The 11,325-nt window shown below is 44.7% G+C and overlaps 1 pseudogene; it reads right to left on the reverse strand.

Annotated features, from left to right (window-relative positions):
• Nucleotides 1-10,668: 10,668 nt before the first annotated feature.
• LOC146032805 (ropporin-1-like protein pseudogene) lies at nucleotides 10,669-11,063 on the reverse strand (annotated as a pseudogene).
• Nucleotides 11,064-11,325: the final 262 nt, after the last annotated feature.

Below are 11,325 nucleotides of genomic sequence, written 5' to 3' on the forward strand. Positions count from 1 at the left end.
TTCCTGGTGCAGTTCTGGTACCGTAAGTGCTCCACCTGGAGCCTTTGGGTTACTTATCTTGCTTTGCCCATTTCTGTGTCTTATTGCTCTGGTACCTGTCTGGTTTCCCCTGGGTCCGCCAGGAAGGTGGCACAAGTGGCACTTAGGCGTACATTGACCCATATCGGGTTCAGTTCTGTATTTTGGTACCATCAGTACCGTTTTGTGTGGGTTTGTTGTGCTTTTGTGTGTGATTACATTCTGTATGTGTGGTGTATTACTTGTATGCTTGCTACTAGGTCGCGATTGGTCTACGACGTGGTCGCCAACCTACTTCTGTTTTGTCACTGGTATTGGCTCAGGAGCCGTTAGCAAGTGTCTTCCCCAGCTAAGCCCTGTTATCCAGTTTTACCTTTTGGTCTTACCCAAGGAATCATCAGTGGCAGACTTACTTTGCCACTGTGGTGATTATAGGAGAAGCCTAGCATACGCAGGTACAAAACCGTAAAAGTATCATCAGCCAGAGATATACTGTATATATATATATATATATATATATATATACACATACAGATGGGTCTTGTCCCATCCTTGCTGGCGGGTCGCCAGAACGTACGCGCTGGCGACCCGCCAGCGAGGAGACTGAGACGCACGTGCGTCTCACGCGCACGCGCGTCTCCGTCGCTAGCGCGGCGGAAACCCTGTCCGTCTCCGCCTCAGGGAGACGGACGGGGTTAGGGGGGGGGTTAGGGGGGATGCGGGCAGGCGGCGGGGACCCCGGGTTACCGCCGGCAAGCCGGCGGGGACCCGGGGAAACGTATGGAAGCGCCGTCGGAAGAGGACGCGCGCGCCTCTCGTGCGCGCACGTCCCCTTCTCACGATCGCCATGGCGCTGGCGGGGGATGGCGGCTGGCGACGCCAGCGCCATCCCCTGCCAAGATGGGAATAGACCCATCTGTACATACACTTCCCAAATGTGGTTCAGCGCCCTTTACTCAATTGATAGTCCATACGTCATTTCTCCAAGATAATAATTTATTAAAATCTTCAAAGTTTGATTGACCGTCTGGCCGTACAACAGAATCCCAACGCGTTTCGTCCTAAGACTTCATCAGGGGATTGTATACAGTCTACAATATTTTAAAACATAAGTATGACATATGGATATGTGATCTAATGATTAAAAATACTTGTAGAAAAGAAAACAGAGAAAAACTGAAAAAAAGGGAAGAAGTGGTGATGGTGGTTTGAAAGAAACAAAGAAGATGAATTCGCCCATAGTGGGTTGTCAATAGAGCGACCTTCTGGAATATTTTTTTTGGTTAAAATAAATATTTGTTACAAGTTAGAAGTTGTCTGTGTTTTCTTCAAATATATTTGTGTACTGTGTTATGTTGATACTGCTTTCACATTGCAGAAATGGGTAATGACACGGTATTCTTAATGGGACTTTAAAACGGGTCTGAGCCTTGAGACCTTTCACATTGCAGGTGAAAACCGTTTTAAAAATCATTTAATACCATTCACACATTCAACCTGTTTAACCCCCAAGGGACACGTTTCAAGCCATAGAAATAGAGCCATTCCAACTGCCTAAAAAACGGCTTTGAAACGTGCAGGACTCTGCTTTTTAACCGTGTTGAAATACCGGTTAACTCTAACCTATAAATCAACTCTGGGGCTTTCACATTGCAGCCTTAAACGTTCTAAAATGGGGAAAAAACGGCAATATACCGTGTTAAAAGTGCAGTGTGAAAGGGGTATAAGTGTACATAGATGTGTGATTGCATAAAGTGGTACAAAGTGAAGGGCAATGAATACATGTTGCTGAACGTGTGGTGGTGTGTATGTGTGACCGTCACATATAAATGCATGAATGTATACAATGGTAACAGCAGACATTGGATTAGAAAACACATGTACACATACACACACATTTGATTCACAATCTAACATTGAGTTTTGCAATGCTATCATAGATTAGAGGTAAAGGTCAGTCACGCATAGGGTCACATTTGTATTGAGATGTTCTATTCAAGTGACATCATCATTGCATGACACAATACTAGATTACTATGAAATAACATTAATTAATGTCGTATGCATAATGTGTATACAACTGTGGCAGTTTTGAAAATAATGTAGTGCTTGCATTTGGATTGCAAAAAATAAATTGTACGCACACATAAACACAAGTAAAGGTCTAAAACTGACATATTCTAAATAATAATGTTGTAAGGGCTAATGTCAATTGCATTTACTGTGTTTAAGCATTAAATTGCATGTAATTGAATGTAATAAAAAGTAATAGTTAACATAAGAGTTTGACGAATTGTTTCATGTGGTTGAAGCATAACTTCTGAATGGTCTGGCGGTGAAGAAAGACTCCTGGCATTTGTCACGTACCTCAATACTATTCTGGGAAAAATCAGGTTCACTACTAGCTTTAGTGACAAAATCATCACCTACCTCGATGTCACCGTCATGCTGAACAATAATCGTCTATCTACGAGAATCTACTCCAAGGATTCAGATAAAAATACCCTCTTGCTGGCGTCCAGCTTTCACCCAGAACCATTGAAAAAGGGCTTGCCCTACTCACAACTGCTACGAGCCTTGCGCATCACCTCTGACCAAGACACAGACAAAGATGCACTGATTGACATGAGCCATGAATTCTTGGAGAGAGGGTATAGCAAGAAGGAGGTAGAAGATGCCATGGAACGAGTCCTCCGACTGAACCGAGATGATCTCCTAACACCCAAAAGTGGACAAACCAGCACTGGGGAAAGTAGAACCAACTTTGTCAGTACATATACAGTTGCCTCTAAGCACATTCGGGACAAGATCAATGAGCATTGGCACATTATTTCCAGTGGAGTACAACAGGTGTAGTTTGCAGTAAGGGTGCGCGATTAAAGACACCAAGCAGCTAAATTCATTCCCACCAAGAAGGTAAAAGTCCAGCAAGATACCTTGGAACGTGGTGAGGTGGTGAGATAAACAGAAAGCGCTCAGTGTATAACCAAGTGTAATAGGTTTTTATATCACCATACAAATGCACTGTATTGTTTAGGGTAGGTTGAGTCCTGTAACAATAGCCACCCTTTCACAGGATATGTGACAAGGGGGTATAACAAAGAAATAGAAATAGTGGAAATTATCCTTAAAACAAATGAGATTTTAATAAAAGTCCACACTTACAATAGGTAGACATAAAAAACAGCATTAGAGGTTCCACAGTGGCAAACAGCAAGGTCAGATGTAGATGGTACAGATCCACTTGTAGCTCTAACAACCCGTCTGGAACAGGGGATTAGAAGAACAGGGATACCGTGTCGACCAGCAGTTGCTCGCCTCCAGTGAAGCCGTCCAGTTTAACACTCAACGCTTTCGAATAATCCTTCATCAGGAGTTTTGTAGTCCAAAAAGGGAATCCAATCCCTGTTATATATTCCCAGAAGTTCTATGCACACCTGTGCTTAATCCGCTCTGTTTGCGGCATTAGGATATCCGGGTTTCGTGACCGGAAACCAGATGGCCATGCGTGTCACAGGCTTTCCAATCCATGGAACGCGGAAGTGAAACGAGCCATGCATATCGCGGCGCTTTCACTCAAATGATTGGTGGACATTATAAAGGATAATAACGTCCTTAAGCACCGTCAAAGTGCTCCGGCCATCTTATTTTAACCCACAATGAAAAACATATTAATAATATAGAAAGGATTCCTTTTTTCCTACATTGATCTAAAATAAAAAATAAAAGTCAATATACAAAAAATACAATACATATGACAATAAAAAATATTGATAACAATAAAAAAATATTTGATAAGATTTAAAAAGTGATGTGACCAAGCTTACATTAGAAACGGTTTTAACTCAAATTCATTGTTATCTGGTTGTTTTTCACATTCTTTATAAAACCTGCAATACCCACTGATTGCATGTACCCCACTGCGGGTATCTTTGTGTATTTCTGGTCCTTGGTGTACCATTGAGGGGCATTAGTTATCCGTTACCAGGTCAGCCTTTAATAGACACCACTAGGCAGGCCTCACAGAGGTATTTGTTGTTGACACCGCCGTGTGTCGTCGGTCGTTGAGGTTGACACCGCCGAGTGTCTTTGATAGCAGGCATTTGCCTATTGACACATGGATATTTGTAGAGATGAAAGATGTAGACACCGCCGTGTGTCGTCATTTTATATACATTGTCTCAGAGGTTCATTATTGACCTGCATTCATCTATATTCATTTATATACTCTCCTTAGTTTTTTGCCTCATGCGCAGCAATTTTCTATTAGCCTCATGTATTGTATTGTGTTACAAATGTCCATAGATTGGTCCAATCACACACCAGCAATCCTGCAATCGTGCACAAGTTTTTCATTTGTTTCCCCATTTTATGCACACAAACACATTGCTCCCTCACACTGTAGGCCTGACCTGCAGGCAAGCACTGGTGCTGTATTAACAGTAACAGCTGCCGCCTTGCACAATCAGACAATCACAGAGATCCCGGGCTGAACACGCCTCCTGGTCTTTAGGGACCGAAACGTCGGCAGGCTTTTTCACTTGAACTATTAAACTGGACGCTGACCTGGATGAACTTAATGACAGAAGTCTGGTGAGTGCTGTTTTCCCTTATGGGTGTAAGAGAAAGCTATGATCACAGTAACAAAGGTTAATTAGAAATTAAATTTGAATTAACCTTTGTTATGCTGGCCACACATCAGACCAACTTTCCTCCAACCATCCAACTAGTTGCTTGGATGGAATAAAAATAAGGTACTGGATGGGAGTAAATGTAATATTTAATTCAGAAATTAAAAATCTGGAAAAGGACAAAAACTGTCGCTCAGACTGTACTGTACTGTACTGTAATTGAACCTGTTTGATTTAAACAATTTGAATGAATGTTTTTGTCCATTTTCCTGGGTTTGTGAGCACATTTCTGATTGTCCTTTGCTCCTGTACAGTTTCACATTTTTATTCCATCCAAGCAACTAGTTGTATGGTTGGAGGAAAGTTGGTCTGATGTGTGGCCAGCATTACTGTGATCATAGCTTTCTCTTACACCCCAGATGAGCTAATTTACCTGTAACCTGTGACAGCTGCCCCTTTAATTCTAAAGCCCCGTACACACGGGGGGAGATATATTGCTCAGCAATATATTGCTAGCAATATATTGCTGAGCAATATATTGCCCAGTGTCTCCTTTGCATCAGTGACCAGAGATGGTCGCTGATGAAAAGGAACCTCTGCTGGCGGTGCCGCAGAGGTAATTAGCAAGCTTCTGTGACCAGCGATTAGAAAGGGGCTGAAAACGGGAGAGCGCACCCGGCGATTTATCGCCGGGGCACACACCCAATCACTGGCAATATGGTCGCCAGCCACCATATTTCCAGCGATTTCAGCCCCTATCGCCCCCGTGTGTACACAGCATTAGTCAGGTGTTGTGTTAGGTGACGGCCTCATCTTTAAAAGCCATAAGGCACTTGGCAGGTGAGCTTTAAACCAGGAAAATAACACATGTCCACTTTAGCTATGATGTGTCAGCAGTTGGCAGGCTCTTGAGAGACAAATGTTAGTGTAGGACTTGCAGTGAATGGTCCCTTGGCGATGGGCTGCAAGCTTAAATGCATTGATCAATTCATGAACTAAAAACCCATTATTTATTTGATTAATTGTATACTAAGGTGAGTTAGTTCATTATGGTGAGTGTGGAGTCCCTATATTTGTATATATATAGATATATATTGTAGAAATTCACCGGCACTCCCAGCGACTAGGAGGTTAATTGCTCTGGTGCCCTCTTTGAACAAAGTAGTTCCAGATAGAGTAATGGCAAATAAGCAGCACTCACGAGTCTTCTTGATAAACAAACCATTTATTCCGACATGTTTCGAGTCATAGACCCGTCCTCAGGGAATAACCTCAGGGAATAACCTCACAGTACAAGTGAACAGACTTTTATAGGACACGCTACACACTCCCTCCAATTAAGTGTACACCTGTGCCTTAACCCCTTCACATCATTCACCTGTAGTGAATCATCACAGGAAAAAGGCGCTTCCAGGGGTCATAGCACGGCAACACTATCTAGACCAGGCATGTCCAACGTTGGCCCTCCAGATGTTGTGAAACTACACGTCCCAGCATGCTTTGCCACAGTTTTGCTATTAGAGAATGCTAAAACTATTGCAAAGCATGCTGGGATGTGTAGTTTCACAACATCTGGAGGGCCAACGTTGGACATGCCTGATCTAGACCATAAATAATGTTTATACAATATAAATATATATAAGTGCAAAACTCCAAATAAAGAGAAAACAACAACAAAGCATTAAAAACAATATCTTGACATATCGAAGGCATTTCAGTAATGGTATGCAATAGTACATATTAGCAGGTACTTGTGTAGTTTCACGGCGCCAGCATGGCACCGTGCTTCTGAGTCCCCTTGCGGGGCTCGCTTCGCTCGCCCACGCTGCGGGCTCTGTGGCTCGCCACGCTATTTAAAATCAACTCCATGCCAACATGGATAGTGGGGGTATGAACTATCCATGTTGGCATGGAGTTAAGTTACTTTTTTTGACATATTTCGTGCGAGCGTAGAACCTGGAAGTAGAAAGGCGCCATGCTGGCGCCGTGAAACTACACAAGTACCTATTAGCATGTTACTCCCATCAATATATACTCCCATCAATATATATATATATGTATATATAACAATACACACGTACAATAATAATTCTATAAATCCAATCTTGTGTATTAAATGTCATGCAACCATAAAAGATTTTAGCTAACCTGTCATAAAGGTGCCACAAATGACCTCCTAGTACAGTGGGTCCCAACCTTTTATATCTCCCGTACCCCTTGATTAGACTTTTAATTTATGAGTACCCCCTCATCTCAATTTGAAATATCCACAGTACTTATGAATGTAGTGGAAGTGAGAAGTATGCGTGTACTAATGCGTGTCCTTATATTAAGGAGTAGTGGAGGAGTAATATGCAGTCAGGAATCCTCTGTGTCTGGCCGCTGGCTGTGTACTGTCATCGGGGTTCCCACTAATGCCTGTAGGATTAATGCCACTGCTATCTCTACACCTGACACGGGGCAGATGTTTGAGGGCAGCGTAGGTAGCTCCTAGTGGATTCCTGGTCAGGCAAAAGCACAAGGAGACACTAATAATGCTGCAAACAGAACCAAAAGTGACACAACGTGGTTCGTCTCCATGGCAATGGGAGTCTTCTGCCGCCATCAAAAGACTTTTCCTTTTTCCCCCATTACCAATGTTTTTTTCAAGTACTAGTACCCCAGGTTGGGAACCACTGTCCTAGTATATAGATTTTAGAGGAAACAATGTAACCCTCATTTCTCATTAAGGCCTTTGGGTGCCAAAGTATCCAATATAGCCATCCACCTACTTTCCAATGGTAGGAGACGTTTGCCTCTATTACCATCACAAATTGATAGAGGTTCATGGTCAAGCTGGACACAGAGTGACCCTGTTGATAACAGTGACGTGCCACTGGCTGGTCACTCGTGCCCGCCTGGATAGCTACCCTCACCGCCAGGCGGTGGTTGGTCAATCTTTCACTAAAAGGTAGTTTCCGTTTTTCCTACATAAAGATATCCACACGGACAATAGATGATGTAAACTACAAACCTAGTAGTGCATGTTAGTACATGTCTAATCATATACTTCTTCCCACTATATGGGTGCAAAACATGATCACCTGCCGGTAATGAGTTGCAGGTTGGTGCAACTCAAACACCGATAACAACCATTAGGACGGGTAAGAAAATTACTAGGTGCCACAGCTTTCGTTAAATTAGTAACATCCAGCTTGACAAGGGAATCACACAAATTGCGGCCCCTTGAATAAGCAGGCATCAACCGAGTGTTTAGTAGACCCGGTAGATCCTTATCCGAGTTGACAAGTGGCCATACTTGTTTAATGTGTCTGTTGATGGTAGAACTAGATGTACTAAATCTGTTGATCCAAAGGATCATCTTACCCTTGTCACTACAGTTAGAATTCTCGATTAAACACATTTCACGGGGGAAGGTTAAGTACCTTTCTTTTAGCAACCTCCAAATCTTTTATATGATATCCACGCTTAATAAAGCGTTCCATCATCTCATCCAAAGCTAGAATGGTCTCATTGGGATCATTTGTAATTCTTCTTACATGCAACATCTTAGAATAAGATAATCCGCGCCTAAGACTTGTGAGTGCCACTTATTTGCCATTACTCAGTAATAACAAATGCCCAAGTGCCTTCCTAGGTGGGTATACCACCATATACAGGGAAAAGAACAAGGAGTCACTCCAGGTCTTAGGTGAAAAAACTTTAGTGGGTGGCCGTCAACGCCGTTTCAGGAGTTACCCCATCGTCAGGACCAGAAATCACAAACCTATATAAATATATGGTACTTGTGTATTTTCACGGCGCCCATTACGTAGTTTGCGTAGTGGTGTATTGAGAATACCAATACACTACTATGCTGGCTACATAAGCTGCTACGTAAACTGCGTAACTTGTTCTGGTGAGCTGTGTTAAAACACAAAGCTTTATATCCCCACTATCCACATCATACCCCCAGTATCCACATGGACGTGGAGTTAATTTTATAAAGTGTGGCGAGTGCAGCGTCGGGCTTGGAGTCTCGCTGCGCTCGCCACACTTTATAAAATTAACTCCACGCCCAAGTGGATACTGGGGGTATGATGTGGATAGTAGGGATATGATGTTATTAGTGGAGGAAATGTGTGGTGTGTGTGTGTTGTGTTGTTAGTGGTGGAAATGTGTGTTGTGTGTGTGTTGTGCTTTAAACTTACCCTCCTCCAGCCTGGCTGACTCCCCGTGAACCACCGATGTCCCCGGCAGCAGCGTTCAGTCCTCCTCCTCCGGCAGTCACTCCCCGGCTCCAGCGTTCAGTCCCCCTCCTCCAGCACTCGCAGCCGACAATATACGCAATTAGCATAGTGCCGCTGGCGGAGCAGGGAAACCATGTGATGCTCCCTCAGCGGCACTAGGCTGAATTACGTACATTGTACATGCGCCTGGGAGTGACGGAGGAGGGGGACCGAATGCTGCCGACGGGGACATCGGTGGATCGCGGGGATCGTGATGGACGCGGTGGAGGAGGGTAAGTATAAAGCACTACACACACATATGCACACAATCTGTATTATCACGGCTCCAGCTACGCTGACAAGTACCATATATATATATGGAACAGAGCATTTTCTCCCACATAAAGAGGGTCAAGTAGGCAAGTATGATATATATATATATATATATATATATATATATATATATATATATAGTGATAATGTTACCACACAACAAAATTATATATATATATATATATATGTTTTATATTGTAGAAATTCACCGGCACTCCCAGCGACTAGGAGGTTAATTGCAATCCTACATTACCAGGGAAGCCCAGGAACAGAGCATTGTGTCCTCCTGGAGAGGGGCATGCTGGGAGGTATGGATAATGTAGGATTGCCATCACCTGTGGGGAGATGGGTAACTGATAAGAAAGGTGTCACCACAGGTGCCGGCAATCATACATTACCAGGGAAGCCCAGGAACAGAGCATTGTGTCCTCCTGGAGAGGGGCATGCTGGGAGGTATGGATAATGTAGGATTGCCAGCACCTGTGGGGAGCTAGGTAACTGATAAGAAAGGTGTCACCACAGGTGCTGGCAATCATACATTACCAGGGAAGCCCAGGAACAGAGCATTGTGTCCTCCTGGAGAGGGGCATGCTGGGAGGTATGGATAATGTAGGATTGCCATCACCTGTGGGGAGATGGGTAACTGATAAGAAAGGTGTCACCACAGGTTCCGGCAATCATACATTAATCATACATTACCAGGGAAGCCCAGGAACAGAGCATTGTGTCCTCCTGGAGAGGGGCATGCTGGGAGGTATGGATAATGTATGATTGCCAGCACCTGTGGGGAGCTAGGTAACTGATAAGAAAGGTGTCACCACAGGTGCTGGCAATCATACATTACCAGGGAAGTCCAGGAACAGAGCATTGTGTCCTCCTGGAGAGGGGCATGCTGGGAGGTATGGATAATGTATGATTGCCAGCACCTGTGGGGAGCTAGGTAACTGATAAGAAAGGTGTCACCACAGGTGCTGGCAATCATACATTACCAGGGAAGCCCAGGAACAGAGCATTGTGTCCTCCTGGAGAGGGGCATGCTGGGAGGTATGGATAATGTATGATTGCCAGCACCTGTGGGGAGCTAGGTAACTGATAAGAAAGGTGTCACCACAGGTGCTGGCAATCATACATTACCAGGGAAGCCCAGGAGCAGAGCATTTTCTCTACAGTGGTCGAAGTGGGTATGGAAAGACAGCAATGTTCTTCTGCATGCGCGCTCCAGAAAAGGGGCGTGGTCACACAAAAATGGGGCGTGGTCATTACACATAAGTGGGGAGCACAAGAGGTGGGAACCAGATTGGAAAAAATAAGAGACATAAGGACATGGAGCAGAAATAGTTAAAGTGGTGAGAGGGTTGAGAAAAAAGGGTACAGGGAGAGAGGCCTAATTAACCCCCTCCGCACCCCCGTACCTTGCTCTGTTCACTCAGTACCTTCAGCGCCTATGGAGATCTGCTCCCCTGCTGACCGTCACCGCCTCATGCATCTTCCACCTGCGTCTCTGGTATCTCGCCATCCACCTAGGCCGGGTACTTGGATAGGAACAGGAAGGTCTGGAACGGGATGTGGGCAGCACCACCATCTGGGTCCTCGGTAAGTATGGCACAGGCGTATTTCAGGGATGCGGTGATACTCCCAACCAGGGTGCTACAGGCCAGGGCCAGGAATTTCAGCCAATCCACTTCTCTCCCAAGGTCATTCAGCCCCAGGATGCTGTGTAGCTGTGCCAGGGACATGCACAGGCCTCCCCACCCACTGCAGCACGTCCTACTTTAGTGAATTGCTTCAGCAGGTCTGGCAGCTCCGGGGGCACACGAATCTGCTGCATGCAGAACATGGTCTCCTGCACGGACGTTCCCCAGCTCCCACTCATTGGCAGGTACTAGCACGGCACTTTACCTCTGCCCGCCCCACTGCCTCTCAGCCACCTGCCACCAGCCCCGTCCTGCTGTCTGCCCAATCAAGTAAGGTAAATAATGGCAGCAATTTACATAAAGTGTTTTTATAATGTTTTCTATTAGAATTTGCGTACCATACAGGGATGCAGGGAGGACAGGGGATAGACAGGAGAAGAGGGGACAAGGAGACAGAGGTGAAGGGGGGACAGGGGGGTAGGAGTGGTGAAGAGGAGACAT

This window comes from Crinia signifera, chromosome 1 (assembly GCF_055691185.1).
Source record: "Crinia signifera chromosome 1, ASM5569118v1, whole genome shotgun sequence".
Classification (NCBI taxonomy): domain Eukaryota; kingdom Metazoa; phylum Chordata; class Amphibia; order Anura; family Myobatrachidae; genus Crinia; species Crinia signifera.